A 25,121-nucleotide genomic window follows, 5' to 3' on the forward strand; every position below is an offset into this window, starting at 1 on the left:
TTGAGAGTTTTTATCACAGTTGGATGCTGTATCTTGTCAAATGCTTTTTCTGAATCTACTGAAGTAATCATGTGGTTCTTATTCTTTCTTTTTTAATGTGATGTATACACTGAAACACTGAATGACACTTGCAACCTAAGAATAAAGCCTACTTGATGTGGTAAATGATTTTTTTCATGTATGTTAGATTCAGTTTGTTAGTATTTTACTGAGAATTTTTGCATCTATGTTCATCAAGGATATTGGCCAATAGTTCGCTTTTTTAGAGGTGCCTTTATCTGGTTTTGGTATCAAGGTAATACTGGTCTCATAGAGTGAATTTTGAAGTTGTTCTTCCTTTTCTATTTTTTGGAATAGTTTGAGAAGAATAGGTATTAACTCTTCCTTAAATGTTGGGTAGAATTTGCTTGTGAAGCCATCCGGTCCTGGACATTTATTTGTTGAGAGTTTTTTGATTACTGATTCAATTTCTTTGTTGGTTATTGGTCTGTTCAAGTTTTTGTTTCCATGTATTTTTTTTTTTTAATTTTTCTTTAGTTTCCTGGTTGACTCATTCATTGTTTAATAGCATGTTATTCACTTTCATATATTTGTGGACTTTCCAGATTTTTTTTTTGTGGTTCACTTTTAAGCAAGAAGTTGGGGAACATCAGTTTATAATAGGGAGAAGTGGATCAGTCCTGTAGACTTCAGGGGAATGTGGGCTTTCAGCGTTCTTGAGCTTTTCAACACAGATGTTCCCATCCTAATATACAGATTCCAGTGGCATCCTTGATCTTGGAAAGGCAGGCTTGCTGAGGTTGAGAATTCAAAGTTCTCTCTCTTGCTACCCTTATAATTAAGATTTTGATGAGATTCTCCGCTTTTTCTGCCTCCTACTGAAAGAAAAGGGGAGCCTTTTTATATGCTGCTAAGGTAGATTTTCCTTGGATTTTCCTATATACTGTTTCTGATTTTCATATTTTGCTTTAAATTGGTGGTTAGTCACCTCAGCCTTTGTTGCCTTTCTCTAATACATCAGTAGCACTCAGCAATAGCCACTCAACTCCATAGGCTTGCAATTTACTATTTTCTGATATTTCTCAAATGCCTGAGATATTTCATCTCTAGTGCTTCTTGTTCCACTGGTATCACATCCCAGTTCACCACCAGTAAAAAATTTAATAACTCTCTCACAACAGCATGCCAGAAGCTATCAGAACTCCAGATGGCAGACCTCACTTACAGCTAAATTTATAGAGTGATACAACTCTAAAATCCCATTTTAAAGTCTGCTACTTGATACCAATTGTTTTAGGTCAAGTTCCCAGGAAGCAGACTTCAAAATGGAAATTTGCATGCAGAAGGTTTATTGGAAGTGTTCTCCGGAATCACACCTGTAAGTGAAAAGGACATGCAGGGCTGGGCAGAGGCAGAAGTTGAACCCTGATGTGGTTGCAGCAAAAGCCTCAGCCAGACCCACAGGAAGCCTGCAGCTGGCATGACCTTTCAGAGTTGTCCCAAATTAACTTTGATGTAGTAATATCCATCAATTTTTCATCTTTTGGTTCAAGTGCCTTCAGAATTACAGTTAAGAAATCATTCCAAACCCAAGGTAACAGATTTACTCTCCAACACTTTCTTCTATGTGTTTGTATATTTGTTTTTTGCATCTCCTGATAGGTAACTTATTGTTAATAAATTATGACAAAAGTCTGATTGATATAAACATATTTAAGCCTCTTGGACTCAGCAACTTATACTTTACAATAGTGTAAATCACATTCCTTATATTACTGTAATCTTTGAGGAGTCTTGTAGAACAGAAAGTTTTCAGGAGACCAGAGGACCAGTGTCAGGGCAATTTCTAAAACGGAAATAAGAAATACAATAAAATTTCAAAATAGATTACAAAAAATATATATATTTTTTGGTTTTGTTTGTTTGCTTTTGTTTTGTTTGAGAATATCCAGAAAAGGGAACAGAGAATCCTAAGATCCAGCATGAGTTCTCTAAGAGCATGTCTTGTCAGATTTGTTTCTTTACTTTTTTTCTTTTTTAAGTAAAGATTTTAGATTAGAAGATCAGAAAAAAATGTATTTCTGGATTTCATTAAAACTTTCTAACAAAAGTTATCAGACCATATCATATGTCATATCAAGATGTCTTAAGAAAAGATAAGGGATTTTAGTCAGATAATAATTAGTGAAGGATCCAAAGGTTTGTATCAGTGATAAACTGAAGAGAGCTCTCTAGTTACTTTCACCAGGGCTCTGGCCTCACCTCAGTGCTAGTCAAAATGTTAACCAATGACTTCTATGAAGACAAAAGCTATAGTCCTTAAACGTGTAGATGACATGAATTTGGGATTGTTAGTGAATACACTGGATAATAAAATCAATTTTCTAAAAGATCTTAACAAGTTGAAAGAAAGGAATTAATCTAAAATGATGAAAATTAACCAAGAAGACTGTAGTATGCTATATTGTGTTTAGAAAAATGCCACTGTCATAGGATGAAGTAATTGTCATGTAGTAGTTGTGAAGGAAAATAAATAATACTTGGGATTTAGTTGAGAGTAAGTTCCTTGTGGTCACCTAGAAGCAAATGCATTTGCCTACATAAACAAAACTGCAGTGTTTAAAATGGCAGAGGTAACCATTTTGTTACATACCATGTAAGTGAGATGTCTTACAGAGGGACGTGTTCTAGATACCATACTTTGCTAGACCAAGTTCTGAGGAGGAATAAGAATTGTGAAGATCCATGAAAGTTTACATGTAGGCAATTATATTGGTAACTGATTATATCTAGCCTGAAGAAGATAAACTGAGAGAAATTTGTAGTTCATGGCTGCAAGTATTTGAAAGAAAGCCATGAGGGAAAAGGATTTGTCTTTTCTTTTCCTTCCAAGCTGAAAGCTACAGAGAAATAGGTTTAGGTTTAATAGAAAGAAGAACTTCCATTCAGAGTTAATTTTTGAGTGTTTTGTCATGGCATGAGTTGTTAAGCATAGATTTGATGGTGACATAGTGTGGATGTTTTAGGAAAAATTCAAACATCTGTCATGTTGAAGCTTGGACTGGATGAGAATGAAGATTCTTTTAAACCCTCAAATTCTATTCTCCTGAGTGAAGGCAAGAATTTCTCTTGATTTTAAGGAGGTCATTGTTAGAATATTGTCTTCTGCTCAGGATACGGGAAAGTTGGGCTGAGGAAGGCTGGTCTTTTAAGGAAAACCTCTTTTGAAGGAACTTAAACAGCTCATATGCTGTGCCTCTGTGTCTGTAAATATTTATGAAATGGAAGCAACAGAGCAGAACCCTCAACCCATCCTTCCTTTGTCCTCTCTAAGCTGTCAAATTCTTTTCATGTCTTTTCCTCAAATGCAAGCATACAAGAATAAAAACAATTCAAACTCTTGTCCTCCCCAAGGAATAAGGTTGTTCAGGGGTTAATAATGACTCCATTTGTTAAATACTTACTGTATGTCAAGCACCACACTAAACACCTGATTGTATGATTTATTTAGTCTTTATAATAACTCTTATAATAACCCTGTAAGTATGTGCTGTCATTATATTAATTTCCAGATGGGGAAACCAACCCTCCAAAGTCAATAGTCAGAGTCAGTAAGTGGCAAAGCTGAAACTCAAACCCAAGTTGTCAATCTAGGAATAATAAAACAAAACAAAACAAAACAAATCAACCCAGGTAACTTCTGTACAAATGTTGCCTCTTCAAGGCAAAGAGAGGACTCTAGTTCTACATATGAATTCTTTTTTTTTCCTTTTTTTTTTTTTTAAAGGATTTTATTTATTTATTTGACAGAGAGAGATTCCAAGAAGGTGGAAAGACAGGCAGAGGGAGAGGAGGAAGCAGGCTTCCCGTGGAGCAGAGAGCCCGATGTGGGGCTCCATCTCAGGACTCCAGAATCATAATCTGAGCCAAAGGCAGAGGCCTTAAATCATTTTTTAATTTATTTTCAGCATAATATTATTCATTGGTTTTGCACCACACCCAGTGCTCCATGAAATCCATGCCCTCTCTAATACCCACCACCTGGTTCCCCCAACCTCTCCCCCCCGCCACTACAAACCCTTCAGAATGTTTTTCAGAGTCCATAGTCTCTCATGGTTCACCTCCCCTTCCAGTTTCGCTCAACTACCTTCTCCTAACTCCCCATGTCCTCCATGCTATTTGTTATACTCCACAAGTAAGTGAAACCATATGATAATTGACTCTCTCTTCTTGACTTATTTCACTTGGCATAATCTCTTCCAGTCCCGTCCATGTTGCTACAAAAGTTGGGTATTCATCCTTTCTGATGGAGGCATAATACTCCATAGTGTATTTGGACCACATCTTCCTTATCCATTCAGCCGCTGAAGGGCATCTTGGTTCTTTCCACAGTTTGGCAACCATAGCCATTGCTGCTATAAACTTTGGGGTACAGATGGCCCTTCTTTTCACTACATCTGTGTCTTTGGGGTAAATACCCAGTAGTGCAATTGCAGGGTCATAGGGAAGTTCTATTTTTAATTTCTTGAGGAATCTCCACACTGTTCTCCAAAGAGGCTGCACCAACTTGCATTCCCACCAACAGTGTAAGAGGGTTCCCCTTTCTCCACATCCCCTCCAACACATGTTGTTTCCTGTCTTGCTAATTTTGGCCATTCTAATTGGTGTAAGGTGATATCTCAATGTGGTTTTAATTTGGATCTCCCTGGTGGCTAGTGATGATGAACATTTTTTCATGTGTCTGATGGACATTTGTATGTCTTCATTGGAGAAGTGTCTGTTCATATCTTCTGCCCATTTTTTTTAAATCATTTTTTAAAATTTATTTTCAACATAACAGTATTTAAGGCAGAGGCTTTAAACCGCTGAGCCACTCAGGCACCCTCTACGTAGAATTCTGATAGCTACACTGTCTGTCATGCCTTCAGGAGTGCCTGAGCAGAGATGCTAGTGTACAGTGAGCAGGACTGGAGAAGACAGTGTCTTTTAGATGAATGAAGTAACCATTACTTGGTGTAGACACCTTTTTTTTTTTTTTTTTTTTTTTAAGAATACCAATGACCACAGTCTGCTCACATAAATGGAGTCTTATTTCAGTTGGCTCATTTGCTGAGAATAACAAGTGCACATGCCAATGTGGATAAAAGCAGAAAGACCACAGGAGACAGAAGTCATGAAAAGACATTTTACTGGTATCTCAAAGGAAAAAAGAACCCACACATTTATTATATTTTTCTTGTTATAAAGTAATATTTCCTCATCATAAAACCAATTAGGAAATAGAGAAAAGCACAATGAAGATATCATTTGCAATCATTATGCTGTCCAGATGCCTAACTGACCACTGTGAACATTTAGGTGCAAGGAATTTCAGTCATGTACATACAAATTCATACAAATTTTTTTTACAAAAATGTGAGCCCTTTGTACACACTGTTTTGCAGTCTTTCTTTCTTTCTTTCTTTCTTCCTTTCTTTCTTTTTTTTTTTTTTTTTTTTACTAAATATATTGTTGTGAACATTTTCCACCTCATTACATTTTCTTCTACCCCATCATTTGAAATGGCTACATAGCATTCTGCTCTACGGATGTGCCATAATTGGAATCTCATTTCTTATAAATAAATAAATAAACCATGGGGAAGCTCTCCTGCAGGTCAGATGTAAATGGTTTGCTAGAACCAGGAAGTGGGGGAAAGAAGGAGCAGCAAAAATAAGGACCTTGGTTGCTTGGGGCTTTGATTTGGAGATCTGCCCAGGGCTTTAAGAAATGGGAGTAGTAACAGAGATTGAACGCTAGTGATAGACACTCTCCCCAGAGGAAATAAGAGGAAAGGAGGTTAGAGGCTAGCAATGTTTGCTGAGATGGGAGATGAGAAGAATTTCAGGTACTCTTTCAGGGAGAGAAACACTTTGCGAGAAGAGGAGGAAGAGTTCTGGCCCAGGTAAAGAACCAATTTAGGGTTTGGTGGGGGGCACTTACCACAAAGGAGAGGTTGTAAGACACTACTCTCAGTCTAATCTGCCATGTAAAACTCAAAGCCTGTGATGTCCTCACAGGCAGCATTACCTTTCCCCTCAGAAAGCCTAGACTTCGTGTGTGATCCTGATGCACTAATTATTTAAGAGAACAGCTACAGAGGCTGTGGACAGATGAGAGCCTACAGTTATATCTCCATGGGACATTTGTTAGGGGTGTGGTTCAGCCATGATCGAGGATTGCCTGAGGAAGGGAGAAGAGGAGATATTTGCTTCTCTGACCCCAGCAAAGTCCTAGAAGCCACTTGCTATCCCCTCCTTTTCCTGATACTCCTTCTACCGTGGATTAGGATAAATTTGTATGCTGTTCTCCACATGTGGGCTACAGAGTTATTGGTGATGGTGAGTGTGGAAGGGGTGTTATCTCAGAGGGAGTTCATTAAGGGCAACAAAATTGCCAAGGGTCTAAGTAGTGAACCTCAGTTTCCAGAAAAAAGCTGGAGGCCACAACAACTAGGCTGTGGAACGGCTGGTAGCAAGGGTATTTTAAAAGCATCCTTTTTTGACCTCTGTCTTTACAAAGAACATCTGACTAATGATATTCCCCATCCTGGTCACCACTTTTGAATAGGATTGTAGGGATCATTTACGTGGGTTTTTCAAAAAGACTGGTAGGGGTCTTTGGAAATCATCTGTGGCTCTCTATAGCATGTGAAGACCTGTCTATACTAGGGGAGATTCAAAATACCACATGGTATGTGACCTTGAGCCTTTCTGAGCTTTGTTCCTCATTGATAAATAGGACAGGTAATGATAAAACTTCTGTCATACATGTGGGGATTAAATGACTGATTGCTGCTTTTCTGAAAGAAGAGGTTAATTTAACATATCTTTCCCTGGGAGGGTGGTTTGTGCAAGCTGCCATTTTCCTTGGCAGATCCCTCCTTTCTGGGCCCTGACCCTCTTCAGCCCTACACTGTCAACTGAACCCACTGCAACTGATTTACACTAACAGAAGTCCCACGAACTTTTGTAAATGTGGGTCCACAAAAGGGACTGGTTAATGTTTTCTCGCCTCCTTAGCCCATTCTTTCTCTGCAAACAAGCTCTATAGAGAAATAGATCTATCTATCTATCTATCTATCTGTATCTATCTATCTGTCTGTCTCAAAAAGATGCTTGAGGATCATGGAATCAGAAACAGAGAAAATAGTTCTTTGACTCAAATTTTTATTGGTTTGGACAGCGTGCCTCATCTGTCTCTGTAGCAGGTCTTTGCCTGTAGGCTGGGTGGACACTCATACTAGGCTGACAGGATAGCCTTTGAAGAGGTCCTTTTCCTTAGAAGGCACAATACAATTGATTAGGTTTCTTCTTACCAAATTATGATCTCACTCCAATTTCATCTCCCTGAGATTGCTCCCAGATCACCTTGACTGGAGTTTTGGGTGTTTCCAAACACTTCAGTCACATAATTACAGATAATCTTGGCATTCACTTCACACTTGCCTAATCATTTCCATTGTGTGTGGATTTTATTAGGTTTAACTCTCAGAGGACAAGTGTGTTCCCTCATCATCAAGTTCTGGGGCTCTCGGTTTCTCACTGTCACCCCCTTGTAGATGGCAAATGTGGATGGAAAAACTGTCAGAACCACCACCAACCTGCTGTTGATAAGGAACCAGACCTCAGATCTCAGTTTCCAGACTAGAGCCTTCCTCACTGCAAACATCAATCTCCCTGGGGCTCAGGGGCAGCAAGCTATTCAGGGAAGTGTGGGGTCACTGACTTGATCATCAGTGCCCAACATCCTGTCCAGATATTGTCTGGGCTCATGGAGGCTCCTTCCATAGCCCATCTCTGGACACCTGGTAACTGCTAGCTGCTTCCGCATCATTACGGCTGGTTTATTTCAGCAGATTCCTCCTTAGACGGTGCGGAGGGTCAGCCAGCAGGGTCGTACAGACATTTATTTGATGCCAACTAATCCACTAGGTAAACAGAGAAGATCACAGACCTGAGGCCATGGTCTTTGAGGGGAAAATCCTAGAGTGTTTGGTCATCAGACACCCAGTGACATTGGGCATGAGATTTTTTAGGGGGTCTGTAGGAAGAGGGCTCTTTGGTTATTAGGAGTCTGCCTTTATCTTTCTGCTCAGTAGGTCTCTTATTTCTGAGAAGAGATTATCACCAGCAAAACCCCCAAAAGCAAACACGGTAAGGTGATTCCCATGGACAGTAGTGGCTGAGGCCGGGCACTGATGACAAGGCTCCCAAAGTGAACTTACACTGCTGCTGGCCCAGAGAGCTGTCCTCTGACTTGCCATACCATTGCCTATCTCCCAGTTGGAGCTGTCTGTGGCTTCCAGGAGATGGTATGGTAGCTCTTCCTTTCCAAACCTCCACAAGAGACTCTAGCCCTGTCCCCAGTCCTTCTCATGCTTGGACCTCCATTCTCACCACCTGTGTTCCATTGACTCAGCATTTGCCCTATACTCGGGGGCTCCCCCAGCACAGTCGGACTGGATGGTACCCTTCCATCTAGTGCCAGATCCTCCCCTGCTACCTCCCGCTTTATGTTTTGCTTGGAGACTTAACAAAATGGGGAATCATTTTCCTCTGAGCAGTGTCCAGGCATAGGATGTATAGAGAGAGCTCTGTGTTGTTTCCCTCACACACATTAAAATCAATGGTGTTTGCTCATCTGGTGGAATAACAACTCATTCCTCTGGACAGGCTGGCTTCACAATTGTTCGTTGGAGGGGAAATCTGATAAGAAACAATAGTCTGGTCTTTGGGAGCATTAAACTGTTGTATTCTAATTTAAACTTCAGGCCCACTCACTGTCGGGTCTGTCTTTTCGTTTGGTATTTTGTGTGTGTGTGTGTGTGTGTGTGTGTGTGTGTATTTTGCAATATTGATGTTTGATTCTTTCTTTTTATACTGCTATTGTAGAAAGAAAGAGATCCTCAATACCAACAGGGCAGATTAGAAAATTCGGTGACTTAGGTCTTCCCAGACCATCTGGAAGGGTAAGGTCTGACGCATTCAGTTTAAGCAATATTCAGAATCAGGTAAAGAAAGAGTTGTCACAGATTTCCCGAGGCACCATGAGGAAGGACGAGAGGAGAGTATGGACCCACATGTACCCTGTCTCAGGGCTGCTGTGGGCAGACATGGGCAAGGGCAGTGGCTGCGGGATGGAGTCTGGATCTCTTCTGAGAATGAGCTGCCAGGACGCGCCGCTCCAGAAGACCGTTTTGAGTAGTAATAGTAACATTAAACCTTACCGTTATGTCGGTTGAAAAGCGACAGTTTCCCATGTTCTTTTAGTGCATTACCTTATTTAGAATCACAGAATTATAGATTATTGTGCTGCAAAGAATGGTAGAGAGTATCTAGTTCAGACTATGCTTTTTCCACACAAGGAAATTGAAGCTGAGTACGTGAAGTGGCTTGTTGAAAGACTCACTCTCACTCCCCATCACAGCCCGCTGAAGGGGACAAGATGAGCACGGAGATTTTGTGTATTTTCTGCACTTACTCTGTGTCATTCACTGGGTGAGGCTCTGAAGGTACGATGCAGAACACAGCAGATATGTTCTTGGCCCTCATGGGGCTTAGAATTTGGCAGTTAAGATGGGCAGGGATGCGGGGCGCCTGGGTGGCTCAGTGGTTTGGGCTGCTGCCTTCGGCTCGGGTCATGATCTCAGGGTCCTGGGATCGAGCCCCGCATCGGGCTCCCTGCTCCGCAGGAAGCCTGCTTCCCTCTCTCTCTCTCTCTCTCTCTGCCTGCCTCTCTGCCTACTTGTGATCTTTAAAATCTTTAAAAAAAAAAAAAAAAAAGATGGGCAGGGATGCTTGATGCTGGTTTGATGACTGGCAGGTTGCTGTGTGACCTCTTCAGGAAGGCACTGATCTGGACTGGGTATGAGCAGGGCAGCTTCCTGGAGGAAGTGCATGTGTGGTAGGACCAGGATACAAGAACATCAGTTAGCCTGCTGAAGGAGGGGACTTGGACAGTGGATGAGGGCGTGGTGAGCGCAGCTGGGAAAATTAAAGTAGGCAGCTGACTTTTTCCCCCAGGACTTAGCTTTGGAGGGACAGAGAAGAATCTAGTTCTGAAGGCCTCTCTTAGCACAGGGACCACAAGAGGCAAGAACCATGTGTCTCACTGTGGCATTTTTTAAGATCACTGTCATAACACCTGTGGGAGGGACTTACAGCAATTGTCATCCACAGGAAACTGAGGCTCAGAGAGACCTAGGGAACATGCTCAGAGTCAGATAGCTAAATGACAACAAGATTAAGAAGAGAGATTGCTCTTTGTTTAGGGAGGCCTGAACAGACAAAGACAGGCACAAATGAGGTCTGAAATCTGGTTTGGGAGAAAAATGTCAGGCAGGTGAAAGGTGGAATTCTGGTTTGGGCCTCTGTGCCACTTGCAAAGTTCACAAGAGGAAAGTAGGGAACTGATAAGATATAGAATTTTATTTAGAGTTGGAAAGAACAACCTTTATGATGACCTACAAGGAGTTGTATGTGTGCTCAATACAGGATTCTGAGTCCATTTTGGAACACATATGGGATTGCAGTTATCCTAAGAGGCATGGTGAAACCTTTAAAATAAAAGAAAATTTAAATAGAATCAATTTAAATCAATTTTACTTTAAAAATTCATGCACGGTACTTTTAAGAAATGGTAAGAATGCAGAAAGGAGCCATCTGTCGCTTCCCACAGAGGCCATGCATCTCAGTCATTCCCACAGGGCAAGGGATCTGGGACCATTTGCAGCCTAACAGGCAAGAGGAGACTTCTGCTGGTCTGTGGAGGCTGTGAGCGTGTCTGTCTGCTGGTCATCCCCCCTCAACACAAGTGCAAGACAGGAGAGGGTTTTCTCCCTCTGTGCCCTCAGGGTGTCATTTCTTTTTTTCTTTCTTTTCTTTTTTAAGATTTTATTTATTTATTTGACAGAGATCACAAGTAGGCAGAGAGGCAGGCAGGGACAGGTGGAGGGAAGCAGGCTCCCCACTGAGAAGAGAGCCCTATGCGGGCCTCCATCCCAGGACCTGAGATCATGACCTGAGCTGAAGGCAGGGGCTCAACCCACTGAGCCACCCAGGCACCCTCAGGGTGTCATTTCTGTCTGGGGATGTAGGAGGAAGAGAACTCAGGAAAATGGCACAGGTCACTTGGCCCAAATCCAAATGCTGGGCTCCTTGTAATGATGAGATTCTTGGTTTGTATATCATCCCTTTATTTTAAAGAATTTTTAAAAGAAAGTTTAAAGCATGTTAGGATATATTCTCTTATTTGATATCACAGTGTAGCGGAAGAAGATGAGGTCTCCCTCCTGGCTCTACACTGACTTTGTGGTGAGGAGCTGACTTAATCACCAGGTTTCCCTGTAGTGATGAAGTAGGGAAAACGCCTACTTCATTTTATGCTGCAAAATTTGAATGCGTTAAGGGAAGCAAAATGCCTAATAAAATGCCTAAAATGGTGTGTGGTGCATATTAGGTGTGTGGTACATGACAAGTATTATTTTTACTCATTCGCTTACTAATCTTGTGATTTAACAGGGGAAGTTGGATGATTGCCAATCCATAGTTGAAAAGACTGTAACTCAGAGAGGTGGGATGCTCCATGAGTTGTCATACCATTAATAGTGACCTGAGCTGTGACTTAAAAATAAGCTCTTCCAACACTCAAGATGGTGGCCTTTCAACTCTACATGTTAACAGTAACATACACCATTTGCTTCTCTAGAAATTCTTCTTGATTTCCCCTGGAAGCCGTCATGTAGGCTTTTATTGGCATTCAGCTTTTCTAAATTTTGGCTCCAAAATTGTAATTTAAGATAACATTGAGCGCTATTTCTGGACACCTGGGAGAGAGGTCATTTTCCTGGTAATCTCTCCAAGCAAACACAACCACAGCAGAGCCCTTGCTGCAAGCTGTGTGTGTGTGTGCAGACTAGTGGGCTCAAGGGGCATTTGCTGGTGAGAATGAGGAACCAGAACATGGAGTCTTAGCTCAGGGCCCAGACTGTCTTGCCATGCCTGGGGGGCTGAGTTACTAGGCCTGGGAAGGAAAGCATGGCCAGGCAGGAGACCCTTCTAAGCATGAATTATCACCTTCACCCTTATCTAGGATCAGGAGACTGGGCTTCTTCAGAGGCCCCCATAATGGGCTGTTAGGAGAAGCAGCAGAAACACCTGCGGGGCCCAGGTCACCTATTGCAGACAGGATGAGCTAGTGGACATTGAACTCCTCCTGGTCAGGAAAACTAGAGTTCTATCATTTACAAATGGGCAAACACCTTAACCTGTTTATGCTTTCATTTAGTTCTGTGAAAAACATGCTTAATAATACATGTAATACATGCCTTCTCTGATAACCACAGAATGTCACTGTAGGCAGGAAGCAGCAGATAAAAGTTCTTTTACAAACTGTGCTATGGTGTAAAGCCCTGTAAGGTATGATGGTGGAGATAGGGACAGATTGTTCCTGAAAAAGAAAGAGATTAAAGAATCAAGAAGTTGAAGAAAGAAACATAGCCTAGATCTTTAGAGTTTTAAAAATTAGTTATTAATTCATTAATAAATTAGACAAGTATTTATTTAAAGTATATTTCTTGCATCACACCATGTGCTAGGCATTATAGGTCTAGAAATGAAGGACATATGGCTTTGTTCACAAAGGTGCTGATGGATTGGGCAGAGAAGATGAAAAAGATCCATTTTAGTGCAATAAGGTAAGAGCTATTGTATTTGTTATCTAATGCTGAGTAATAAAATGACCCCAAACTTATGGCTTAAAACACCAATGAATATTTAGCATTTTTCAGGATATGTGGATCAAGAATAGGAGTGGCTTAGCTGGATGGTTCTGGCTTAGGGTTTTTCACGAGATTGGGGTCAAGATGTCAGGAGGGGGTCAAATCAACAGAGGGTTTGGCTGGGGCTGAAGGAGTCACTTGAAAGATTGACTCACTAGCATGGTTGGCAGGAGACCTCTGTTCTTGCCTTTTGGAGCCCTTACAGGCTGCTTTGCAGATCTCATGACATGACTGCTAGTTTCCCAGGGTGAGCAGTCAAAGGGAGGGCAAGGGGAAGTTGTGGTGTCTTCTACAAGCTGGTCTGGGAAGTCATATTGTCACATTGCATCCTCTTGGCTATGTGGATGGGATTGTACCAGGGCACAAACACCAGGTGGTGAGGATGACTGAACTGCTTGGAAGGTGGCTACCTCTGCCAGGATAGAAGTATGAATGATGTGCTTCAGGACAGCAGGCTTTGACCTTCTCACACATAGGCTTTGAACTAGGATCTGAGTATAAACAAGAGTTTGTGGCTTGATAAAGATGGGTGATAACACTTCTAGTTGAGAGGCATGTGCACTTACAGGGATAGAATTTTGAAATGAGTTCCCATGTCTAATAAATTGTGAGAAGTTCATCATGGCATAAAGAATTCATGGTGACAGAGGGCATGAAGAAGGTATGTTGGGGCCAGATTATAAAAGATCCTAAATGTATCTGAAGCTAACAGTGTCAATTTTATCCTAGAGGCGATGGGAACAAGGATGACATAATTAGCAGGATTTTAAGAAAGATAACACAGAAGCATCAGGGTGAGCTCAATAGAGAAGGGGCTAGAGGCCATTGAAAAGCAAGGTGAAGTTGACAAGGGTCATCTTTAAAGTGGCAGTGAGGATAGAGAGGAGAGGACTTGAGAACAATTTGCTGTAGGGTCAATTAGATTTCAGAATTCTAGAAATTCCTGAGTTTGATTCTTTTTTTACTATAGATGGGAACATTGAGGCAGAGGAACATGGTTCATATAAAGCTAATGCCATTTTTCATTAAATTTTGATTGCTAGTTGCTGGCAATAGGGATATACAGAAAAACGTATGTGGCTAATAAAGGCTAAGAAAGAAATAATGAGACTTTTGGAGGCAGTGAGTTTCCTTTAACTTGAGATAATTACTAACAAACTGCAGGAAAACTTTGCTAATGTCCTCAACTTCCTGGTTGAGTTAGGGTCTTCCTCTGGTAACCCCTTCATTCCTGTTTTAAACTTGTCGTGTTGCACTATACTTAGCATGTCTCTGCCTCCTTCATTAGATGTGAGGTCGTTCCAGGCGAGGCCATTCCTCTTCATTCTGCATCCCCAACATCTGGCCTAGACATACATGAGGAGCTTGGGGAAGGCTGAACAGATAACTGAAGGCACATTCAAGCCATAGCTCAATAGTTGGGCTATATGACCTCTAAGCTTCATCTCAAAGAGTCAATGATTCTGAACACCTATATGGAAGGCAGCTTGGCCAAGCTGGTATGGGGAATATAAAGTAAATTTAAGAAGATGAAGGCTGTGGTCAGGGAAAGGGCACTCGGGATAGGACCTCAGAGTCCATTTTTAGTACTTTCAATTGTATTCTTACTCTGACTTCTCATTAAGGGAGAAATTATAGTTCTAGAAATATCAATCAATATTAAGTTGTCAGAGGGAAGAAAGGGCAACCTGAGGGGATGAGAAACACAGGGGAGAATACTGAGCCATTGCTGGCCAGACTTGGGTCCACCTGCGTATGTCAGTTTGGAGTGGGGGTGAGGACCAGGCACAGCTACTCAGCTCTGTGCTGCAGCCCCTCAGCACTCTCCTGGTGGGATGAGAGTGAAGCAGTGGAAACTGGGGTGCCCAGTGGTCCTGTGACCAGACTGAGGCTGAAAGAGTCAGTGACAGCTATGGGACAAGGCAGGAGGCAGCTAATATGTATGTTAAACGTATGGAAATGAGAGCAAATAGTGGAGCTCAAAGACAAATATTGAACAGGGTCTGGGCCCGAGACTAAACCAACATGGGGAAATGAGAGGCAATGGAAGGCAAATGAGCTGCCAGAGATGAAGCAGGGAGGCAGAGTGGGAGAGAGGCTGAGGACTGAGTCTCCATGAACACCCTACTGGCTTTGGCAGCAAGCTTACCATTCCTGTGGGATTGTGCCACAGGCAACATGCCAAGGTGCACTGGAGGTGAGCTTTGAACAGTTAAGTTCATCATCTCTGCTGAGGTTTCCATTTCTTTGTACATTTCACTCTTTCTTAGCACTTTCTCCCAATTTCTGGCCATGCTGCACGTCCTCCACTCCAATCCCTACTCAGCCATGAGTTTGTCTCAGATTGGAAATCTCCACCTGACTCCCTCTCATGGGTCAGAACTCTTGAGATGGTCAGCTCCAGAATGATGGATATACAGATGACAGAGGCTTAGGAGAATGCTTTGAAGGATTGGCACCAGGTGAATATGGGACTTGAAGCTCAGTTTACATATCAAACACATCCCCCTTTTACCTAGAGGTTATTGTTCAGGATGCTATTCTCAGAGAAAAGGTGAGTAGAATTCATAACCAAATTTCTTCTCTTCTAGCAGAGGCACAAGAGAGTTGGTAGTTGAATGACAGATTTGTCCAAACCATCGGAGACTAAACAGGGAGGGAAACCAACATGTCTGCTGAGAACTTTAGGCTCTAACCCAGGCTCTAACCCAGCTCCTTGTTGAGACACGGGGACATATCAGTCCATGTCACACTCAAGTGGACAAGTGGGGGTGGTGTGGGGCTGGAGGAGGTCTGATCTTCTTCCAATCCAGCAGTTACTATGACCCCTTCGGAAGATCTTGGAGGTGAGGGATATTCACAGGAGGGTGCTAAGTTCCCTCCAAGGCTTTTGTACACTCCCATAAGCAAGGGTATCACAAAAAGATAGTAGAGGCCACCAGCCTCATTTGTCAGATTTAGTTCTGTGTAAAATAAAGTTCTCAGAATATTGCCACTCAGGATAGGTAGGTTTTCAATAGGTTTTTAGGACCAGAGCAGATGGCAATTTTCAGAACTTGGAGTACTGTTCTGGAAGCCTTTTAAGAAGAGGTACTTGGGGATCAGGGTGTGACATGGGTGCCCTGGAGTCAGAAACATGAGCCTACAAAGAGGGATGGGACATCTGTCTTTGACAGCACTTCATTATTTATCTAATGTTAGCTTGAGATACAGCATCCTTGGTCCTTGCCCCATAATAGGGCCAGTGGATTTTACAGAGGCTCTCATCTCATTTAGGAAGCTGAGAACATTCTAGGCCTTGGCCCTCCATTCCAAATTATTCTCTTCTTCCAACTCCAAGGCTCTGTTATATGTCAGGGGACATGGAAACCAATCCCAATTCAATTAACCATGGTTTCACAAACATGAATTGTATCTTTGGCTGGGTTCCATTCTTGGAACAGAGGGCAGGATTAAAAGGTTAAATAAGGCACTATTTGCTCTGCCCATGGGATCAGGTTAATGTTTGGGAGCAGATTCATCCACAAATGACTGAGACAAGACAAAATTTGATAAGGACTAAAATAGAAGTTTAAAATTAAGAAAGAAGAAGAAGAGTGTTTAACTGGGTTCTGGCTAAGAGCATCAGGGATGCCCCAATGAAAAACATATGATTAAGCAAATCCTTAAGTATTGGGGGAGAGTTCCAAGTAGAGAAAGGGAAGGGTTGATATGAACAGAGTGGTGAAGAGGGAGAAGGCAATGTATACTCACTCCTGGAACTTAATGTGATCTAGGGATGAAAAGACAATCCAAACCAGATAATGGTAGTCTTTGGGTAGCAGGGTGAGGGAATCAGATATATGCTCAAGGCACAGTACATTTCCCATGATTTCTGAATCTCAGAGTGGAAACACCCCTGCTTTACCATCACATTTGTCTTCATGGAATAGAATCAACTTTGCCAGGACTATTCATTGCGTCAAGGACATAAGGCCTGTAATTGTGCAGTTATTACATGATAGGCCCAGGTGCCAATTTCTGGCCTTTTACAGGCATAGAAATTTAGGGGGACTGAAATGAAGCCCACAGTCCATTAAGACAAGCTAATTTATCTAAGTCACTTAGCACAGTGCCTGGAACATAGTAAGTGCTCAGTTGAGTACTATTGTTAGTAGTAGTAGTAAATATTTAGGAAAATTGTATGAAACAGGTTTTCATAAATACATAAATAATACATAAATTCATAGTACCTAAATTAATATACTGAAACTCAGATTATGTAATTATTCCAAAGTTTTATGCCTAGTTGGTAGAAAGCCATTATTGGAATCCCACTCTGAAACTAAAGTCTATTTTCTTCTTGGCATGTTTGTTGCAAGAACAGCTCAGTTGCCAGGTGAAGGCAAGTATTCTTGGATCTTGCCCAAGTGGCATTGGAATGGTTAAGTTGCCAGGGTTAGAGAGGATGGCAAGTAGCTTCTCATCCACTCATCACTCACTTCTGTAATTGGAACCTAATTGTCTTTGGAACATCTTCATTGGAAAGTCATCCTGTATTGGCCAGGCAGCCTGCTATGGACTGGAAAGCTTTCTGAGAAGCCAGAGGAGAATCATGCCTCTGAGTACCACCCTGCCTGGCACAACTCTCTGCTCCTCTACAATAGGTAACCCAGGACAGCCTAGCCTGCTCCCCATTATTACCTGAGGCATTGGTATCCATAGCCTCTCTAGGGCTTTTATTCTTGTCATATGTCTCTTTGGGGAGAAAAAACCTGTGTCTCCTGGAAATAGTTCACATGGTGGGCATCACTGGGTTTGGCACCTTTGTTAAGCTACAAGGACTGGATTATGTCTCCATGTAGGAAAATAAGTGCTTCATTCTTTTTTGCTTTCTTCCTGAGGTAACACTCTTGCCCCTCCCTCTCTTCTCTTCCTGGACCTGGAGCCACTGGACCACCAGTGGGAGCCATCAAAGCCTGATGTATAGTTTAAAGCCTGCTATGGAGTAAACTGTTCCCCCAAATTCATGTGTTAATGTCCTAATCCCCAATGTGATGATAGTTGGAGATGAAGTCTTTGGAAGGAAATGAGGCTAGATGAGGTCATGAGGGGTGGGGCCTCGTGGTAAGATTAGTGGCTTCATTAAGAATCGAGAGAAAGACTATCTCTTCACTTTGTGAGGAATGAGCAAGAAGGCTGTATCCCAGCCAGGAAGAGGGTCTTTACGAGAAACTGAATCAGTCAGCACCATGATCTCAGATTTCCAGCCTCCAGAACTCTGAGAAATATGTTTTTTTGTTTAACCCACCCTATCTATGATATTATGTTATGGAAGCCAGAGAGGATGAAAACAATCACCCAAACTAGGTTCAATACAATTCTGTCTTTAGAGTCAACTAAAAAAATTTAGCATCAAGATAACCTTGACCTTTTGTCCCCATTCAGAACTATTTTTAGTCTGGTTTCCAAGGCCAAGTCTTCCCTGGTATGTACAAGGTCTGGATTGAAGCCTTTATCTAGATCACTTGTCCAGTACTCTATACTCAAGGCTCAATCCTTGTCTTGCTTTCTTTACCAGTCTTTGGAGTTTCTTTCTTTAACCCCTAGGACCCTGCTATCTCCAGGTAGGCCTCTCTGATAGTAATCACTTACTTGCATCCTTACCTTCAAATGTTCTGGCCTCTGAATCCCCATCACAGGCTCCCTTACCTTATCTCCATTGACTCTGGCAGCTCCTTCCTGATACCAATCACCACACATCTCCTTTTACCATACTTACCTGAATCAAACCTTTCCCTCCTTGCCTGCCTAATCATGGAACTTTACAGTATGTCTACAGACCCCCAAGTCTCCAGTTATCAACTTCAGTTGATGGCAGAGGCCTTCATAACAATGCTGGTTGGGACTCCCTGGACTGATGGGCATTGACTGATTTGGAGCCCTATTAAGAATTTCATTTTTACATCCCAGATGATCCAAATACACATTTTAAGGAAACTTGAGCAAACTTCATATTCTATGAATATTTGCAGAGCAAGAGAGAAAGTCAAGTCATTATGAAATGATATTCTATTAGCGCACATTAAGGAAAGTGGCACACCAGAAAGCCATTGCTCTTGGTCCAAACAGAGCCCCAGCCTGCCTGGCAGAGCTGTCCAGTACCTGGGAAATCTCCAGCTCCTACTCTGGGCTGGGCCTTCCTTGTGGAGGGGATGTCTACTGAGAGATGCAGAGGAGACCTCACATGGGTTAGAGGCAGGACTGATCAAAGAGCCTGACCAGGCTGGAGGCGAGAGGAGTGGGATGGCAGAAGGTGTTCTAGCTAGCTGTGGTTCTTAAACACAGAGCTTCTGACAGTGACTAGGGGGTTTGCTGGGGGTGAGACATGTAGTGCTGAATATATCCAAGATTCTTAGATTCAGGACCAACCTCTATCATCTTAGGTCTGACAACTCAAAGTACACAAAACCATCCTCTCCTTCCATGCTCTCTTCCCACACTTTTAAACTGCCTTTGTGTTAATTTATGATAACCCACTCTTTTTTTATCAGGGATAAAGACGGTGGCTATTTTAACCTGATCTGATCTTTAAAAAGGTATGTGAGCACTAAGCACCAACTGGGATAAGGAATACTTAGATTTACCTCCCGCTCATCCAACATGGCATGGTATTTAGCTTCCCTAGAAAGCATAGACCAGTTTTTCAGTGCTCTCTGGAATTTTGCAAAGGACTCTGCAAATATCTTTGACAATCTAGCTAGAGAAAGCCCTGGCTTGGTCCAGATGAGACTGATAGGCAGAGGAAATGTCATTCTGTTGACATGACCAGTGGGATACGGTCCTCAGGGGGCTGTGCCTGTGGTTCTCCATTCACCAGCTTTCCCCTGTGAGCAATCCGTTTCCCTGTAATTATAGCAATGCAAACCATATATGAATTCCTGTCATCAGGTGAAGAGCAGGGAGGCTCAGAGGCTATAGTTCTGTTGACAGCTGGACCACCATCCACTTAAATATCATGGTTTGGATTTCTTGAAAAGCCCTTCTCTCGTTCTCAGATATCTCGTCTGCTATGGTCCTGAAATTTCTTCATTTGCAAGGCGCTCGTCTGTTTTAGGATATCAGAGTTGGAAGCAACTTGAAGGTCATCTATCACATCCATTCTCAAACTCTCTGTTCACAGACCCCTTGGAGAATCTGATGGAAATTATGGACTGTTTTCCCAGGCACATGTATATAAGACCCCCACACATGAATTCTCCCACACAGTTTGTTGGGGGTTCCTGGATCCCTCAACCCATTCAAGGACCCCAGGTTAGAACTCCTTGGTCTCTGTATTCTATTAAGATTATGTCCAGAAGGAAAGATATTATAATAACAACCACACTTACATATTTGAGAGACTAAAATACCCATACATATGTGCCAACTTTTAAACCAACCAAATTGCTTCTTTCTAATTGATTATGGCAACTTTTTAAAAAAATTTTATATTTTTTATAAACATATATTTTTATCCCCAGGGGTAAAGGTCTGTGAATCACCAGGTTTTTACACACTTCACAGCACTCACCAAAGCACATACCCTCCCCAATGTCCATATTCCCACCCCCTTCTCCCAAACCCCCTCCCCCCAGCAACCCTCAGTTTGTTTTGTGAGATTAAGAGTCACTTATGGTTTGTCTCCCTCCCAATCCCATCTTGTTTCATTGATTCTTCTCCTACCCACTTAAGCCCCCATGTTGCATCGCCACTTCCTCATATCAGGGAGATCATATGATAGTTGTCTTTCTCTGCTTGACTTATTTCGCTAAGCATGATACGCTCTAGTTCCATCCATGTTGTCGCAAATGGCAAGATTTCATTTCTTTTGATGGCTGCATAGTATTCCATTGTGTGATTATGGCAACTTTTTGAAGCTCCAGAAACATTAAGTGTCCAGAAAATTGGTGCGATTCTCAAAAAATCTTCAGTAAGGAGCTAAGAGTTTAGAATGACCAAATATTTGTCACTTCCACTCTGTCACATGTTGGTGGACATAGAAAATATGCTATTAATTTCAGTTCAATAGGTTATAGAAGAATTAAGACAAAAGTGCTTCATCAGACCATGTTTAGTTTGCCATTTCTAACAATTCACTCTAGAAGCCTAATAATTTCACTTCTTTACCCATGTTATGTTAATATTCGTACAGGCATTCATGTTGTTTACTCTCTCTGTTTTCCCCCCGATCATTGCCCTGTTGAATGGTTAGCCCCCAATCATTCCCACGCTCACGTACACATTCCTCACAACTTGTTGACACCAGTGAGTACAGGCATCGGCACTGAACACATGGCCTCGCCCAGCCTTCACAGCAGAGTGTCATCCACCTTCAACACTCTCTTGTCAACCAAGGGCAAATGACATCAAATAAGCTCGACTGGCTTTTCTCGTCATACATCATCTTTTCACTATCACTGTATCTTCAAAATCAGACTTTGATCATCACTACTCTTTTTAGCATATAGGATTCAAACTACGTGTGTTTTAGAAGCTAATTGTATCCTTTTCCCCTGTTCCTCTGTGATATTTGTCAATTTGCTTCTCTTGATAATATAAAAGAAAAAAAATTATAAAAACGAAGAAATTTAATATGAAGTAAAATTCTGAAAGACATAATAAAAAACAACCACCACCACAACAAACAACCCAACTCCTTGGTGTAGTTCCTGGATAAGCAACAGAGGCACAGATGAAAAACCAGAGTCCATCTTTTGCTTCCATTCCAGTGCTTCTCCAGTGCTTCCTTCAGTCTTTGGGTCTTGACCTTTCACGGGCCTCCTGACTTCCCTTAGAAAGTGAGAACGCTCCTGCAGGGGGTGACACTCCAAAATAGCAGGGGTGCATAGGCTGCCGGCAGAGGGCAGGATGGCCCTTGCTTCAGGGAAGAGGATGCTTTGAAACTTCACCCCTGGGGACGCAGCAGAGGTCAGTCAGTTCTGTCTGGTCAGTTCTGTAAAGGTCAGGCAGATCCCTTCTCTGCCACAGGACTTTGGGCAGGTTAATTCGCCTCTCTGAAACTCAGCTTTCTCATCTTCAGGACAGAGATAATAGCAGTGTGCTTGTTTGTGGTGGAACAAAAGAGATCACGTGTGTGGCAAGTGTCAAATAGTGGTAGCTCTTCTTTTTTATTTCACCATTATTCTCAGGCTTCTGCACCTGTAACCTGACACTGTCCCAGAGACAGGGTCTGCTAATTCTGTGCTTCCTTTTTAATGGTTCTCCACAGCTAGCGCTTCTTCCCGGCTGGCCTGAGGCTTAGAGTTTCTTCTCAGGAAATACGGTGCCTGCAGCAGAGAAGTTTGGGCCCTTAAATAACGGCCTCCCCACCTCCCCGCGCAAGGTTAGCACTGCCCCTCCCCACCCCTCCCTGCCGCCGCCGGGCCCTGGCTGCTGCTGCCAGCTACAAGGCCAGCTTGCCCCCTGCTGGCGGCCCAGCCCATGAGAAAGGCAGCTTCCAGGCTGTGGGGCTGCGGTCAAAGGTCAGCCTTCAGCTGGTCTGCAGTGGGCCAAATCTAGGACTCAGTGGTCCTGGGCAGAGCTACGGCCACTTTCTCAGGGAGAGAGGAACACTTTGGGGTGAAGAAGTGTTCAGTGCTCGAGCTGCAACAGCCCTCCCTGCACATGTGTCATCCTGCTGAAAATGAACCCAAAGACAGCCTGATGCTCTGGGAAATGAGTAAGGGCAGGGGCGGAGGATGAGGGGTGGGGAAGGTTAAGACTGTGCATCAGAACGCAGGCTCCCAGGTCTGGTTGTATGTGGGTGCATGCATGAGTGAGAAAGGGAAAGAGAGAAAGAGAGACGTGCGAGGAAAGAGAGAGTAGAAGAGAGGCAGAGCAGGAGACATGGTTAAGAGAGAGACAGAGACAGAGACAGCTGGGGGTGGGGAAACAGAATGCATATTCATTTGTTTAGCATAATTCATCCCTCTCCCTTTTGGGACCAAAGATCCACAGCTGAGATACAGGGTCTGAGGCTTTGGGAATCACTCTCCAGGGCCACCCAGGGCAGGACACAAAGGCCAGACTATCTCCTCAGGAAGTGGAAGCAGGTAAACTTGCAATAGAGAATGCCCAGGGCTGTAGCAGCCCTCTGAGCGGGCGCTCCCCAAAGAAGGGAGCAGAGGGAACAAGCACATCTCTTATTTTTCTGGAACAGTTAAATTCCCCCACATCAAGCACAAATAGAATCCATCCCTGCAAGGCTGGGCTGCCCCTGTTCCCATTTAGAGCTGCTGCTCGCCTTTCAATTTGGTCTTACGATGCGACGGATACAAATTGCAACGGTTTGGTCAGCTTTTGAGCGGAAAGCAAATTTTACAGGGCGGGGGGAAGGGAGTGAGGGAGAGCAGGGGGTGGGGAGGTGGTGGCTTGGGGAGGAAGGAGGAAAGCTGAAAGAGAAAAATTGCTGAAAGGCCTCCTGCAGCCTGTCAGAGGTATTAACTTGGGATGATGTAGGAGAAACGACTAAGTGGTTTTTGTGTCAGCTACACTGAATCAAACTTGTTTAAATATATGCGTGTGAGTGTGCATGGCGGTAAGCGGAGCCCACCTCAGGAATGGAAAACAGCCTCTTAGTTTTAAGGGTGTTTTGTTTTTTTTATGTTTTGCAAATATGAGAAATACAATGCATAAACGAGATTAGAAAGAGGGAGGGCAAAGGGTTGGAGGCCGCCTTGGCCTCCTGCTGGTGGAATGGGATGGGAAGGGTGGGGGACCTGGAGCAGGGGCTGGTCCTGGAGGCTGCTGTGGTGTGTGGGTGAGGCTGAGTGAGGCCAGTGAGGTGTGAGCTGAGGCCAGCAGTGTGAGGGACCAGGAGGCCTCCAGGGCTCTGGGAGGAAACAGGAACACACTCTGACCACCGACCAAAAGGAGGAAAACTTTGCACCTGTCTCACTCCAGAATGCTCGACTCCTCTACCCCACTGTTCCCCAATGGGTGGCATTCCAGAGAGAATGAGCCCTGGGCCCAAAGGCAGCTGGTTCCTGGTGACTTGGACATAACCTGCTGCCCTCAGACATCACTCCTTTCCTGGGTGTTTGCGGCATGACAAGTATTTGAAAGATTAATTAATTTTTGAAATGCTTAATAATTAATACAATACATACTATGAACCAGGAATTGTCTTAGTGCTTTATAGATACATTAATTTATATTATTTTATTTAACAGTGGTAACTGATTTATGGGTGTCATTCTATAAAGAAGGAAAATGAAGCCCAGGAAGATGGATGCGCCCCAGGATGACAGCTAAGGAGTCATGTTCTTGTGCAATCCCCCCTCTTGGAGAGCGAGGGACCTATGACTTGCCCACTGCATGATGGCAACTGAGATGGGATATTACTTCATGATTATGCTGCATTATATATGACTCTGTCTTAGGATCCTGGAAGAGAGATGTTCTCCTGCATAGCCCTGCCTTGTGTGGGAAGGGCCACATGATCTGGAGCTGTGGGTGGCCTCCAGGAGTGGAGGGCCTCAGTCCTTTAGTCACAGGAACGGAATTCTACCAACACACGGTGAATCTGGATGGAAGACTTCAGCTGCTGGTGAGATCGTGGGGCCACGATCAGCCAGCTGCAGCCTGGGGAGACCCCAAGCAGAGAACACAGCTAAGTGGTGACAGGACTCTGACCCATGGAAGCTGAGCTAATAACTGCCTGTTGTTTCAACTCTCAAAATGCGTGGCAATTTGTTATGTGGCATTAGAAACTAGTGCAATGCCTGAGTGACCTTTGAACCCATGCTTTAGTGCTGTTTTGGACAACCGCTTCCATAGCCATGTATTCTCGCAATCCTCACAATGGCTCTGAAAGCCCATTTCTTCTATTTGCTTCTGAGGGCTGGGGAAATAGAGGCTCAGGGAAAGTGTGAACCCAGATCCCGGAGCTGTGAGGGACTCATTTGTGATTCCAGTGCCTGGGGTCTGTCCACTCCCAAACCTTCATGCTTGGAGCTACAGTATCTTCCTCTACGAGAGTGAAGTCTGGGTCAACCCATTTCTGAAAGCCTGCCCAGCTCACCTTTTTGGCTTCCTCTCACGCTTTTCTTTCAACATCCTTTCTTGTCTTCTCTCCCTGCCTCCCTTCTCCCCTCCCCTCTGTAACCTGCCTTCCACCTCCTGAGGTCCCAGTTCACGGCCTTTCATTCTGGCCCTCATTACATGCTCAGTAACTGCCGGGCAGGGGGATGGGTATGGGAGATACCTGGCATTTCTTTAGGCTCCGCCTTTACTTCCTTGCTTCTTTTCTTATTCTGCAACTTGTGCTAGGACTTGTCAT

The sequence above is a fragment of the Mustela lutreola genome, chromosome 1 (assembly GCF_030435805.1).
Source record: "Mustela lutreola isolate mMusLut2 chromosome 1, mMusLut2.pri, whole genome shotgun sequence".
Taxonomy (NCBI): Eukaryota; Metazoa; Chordata; class Mammalia; order Carnivora; family Mustelidae; genus Mustela; species Mustela lutreola.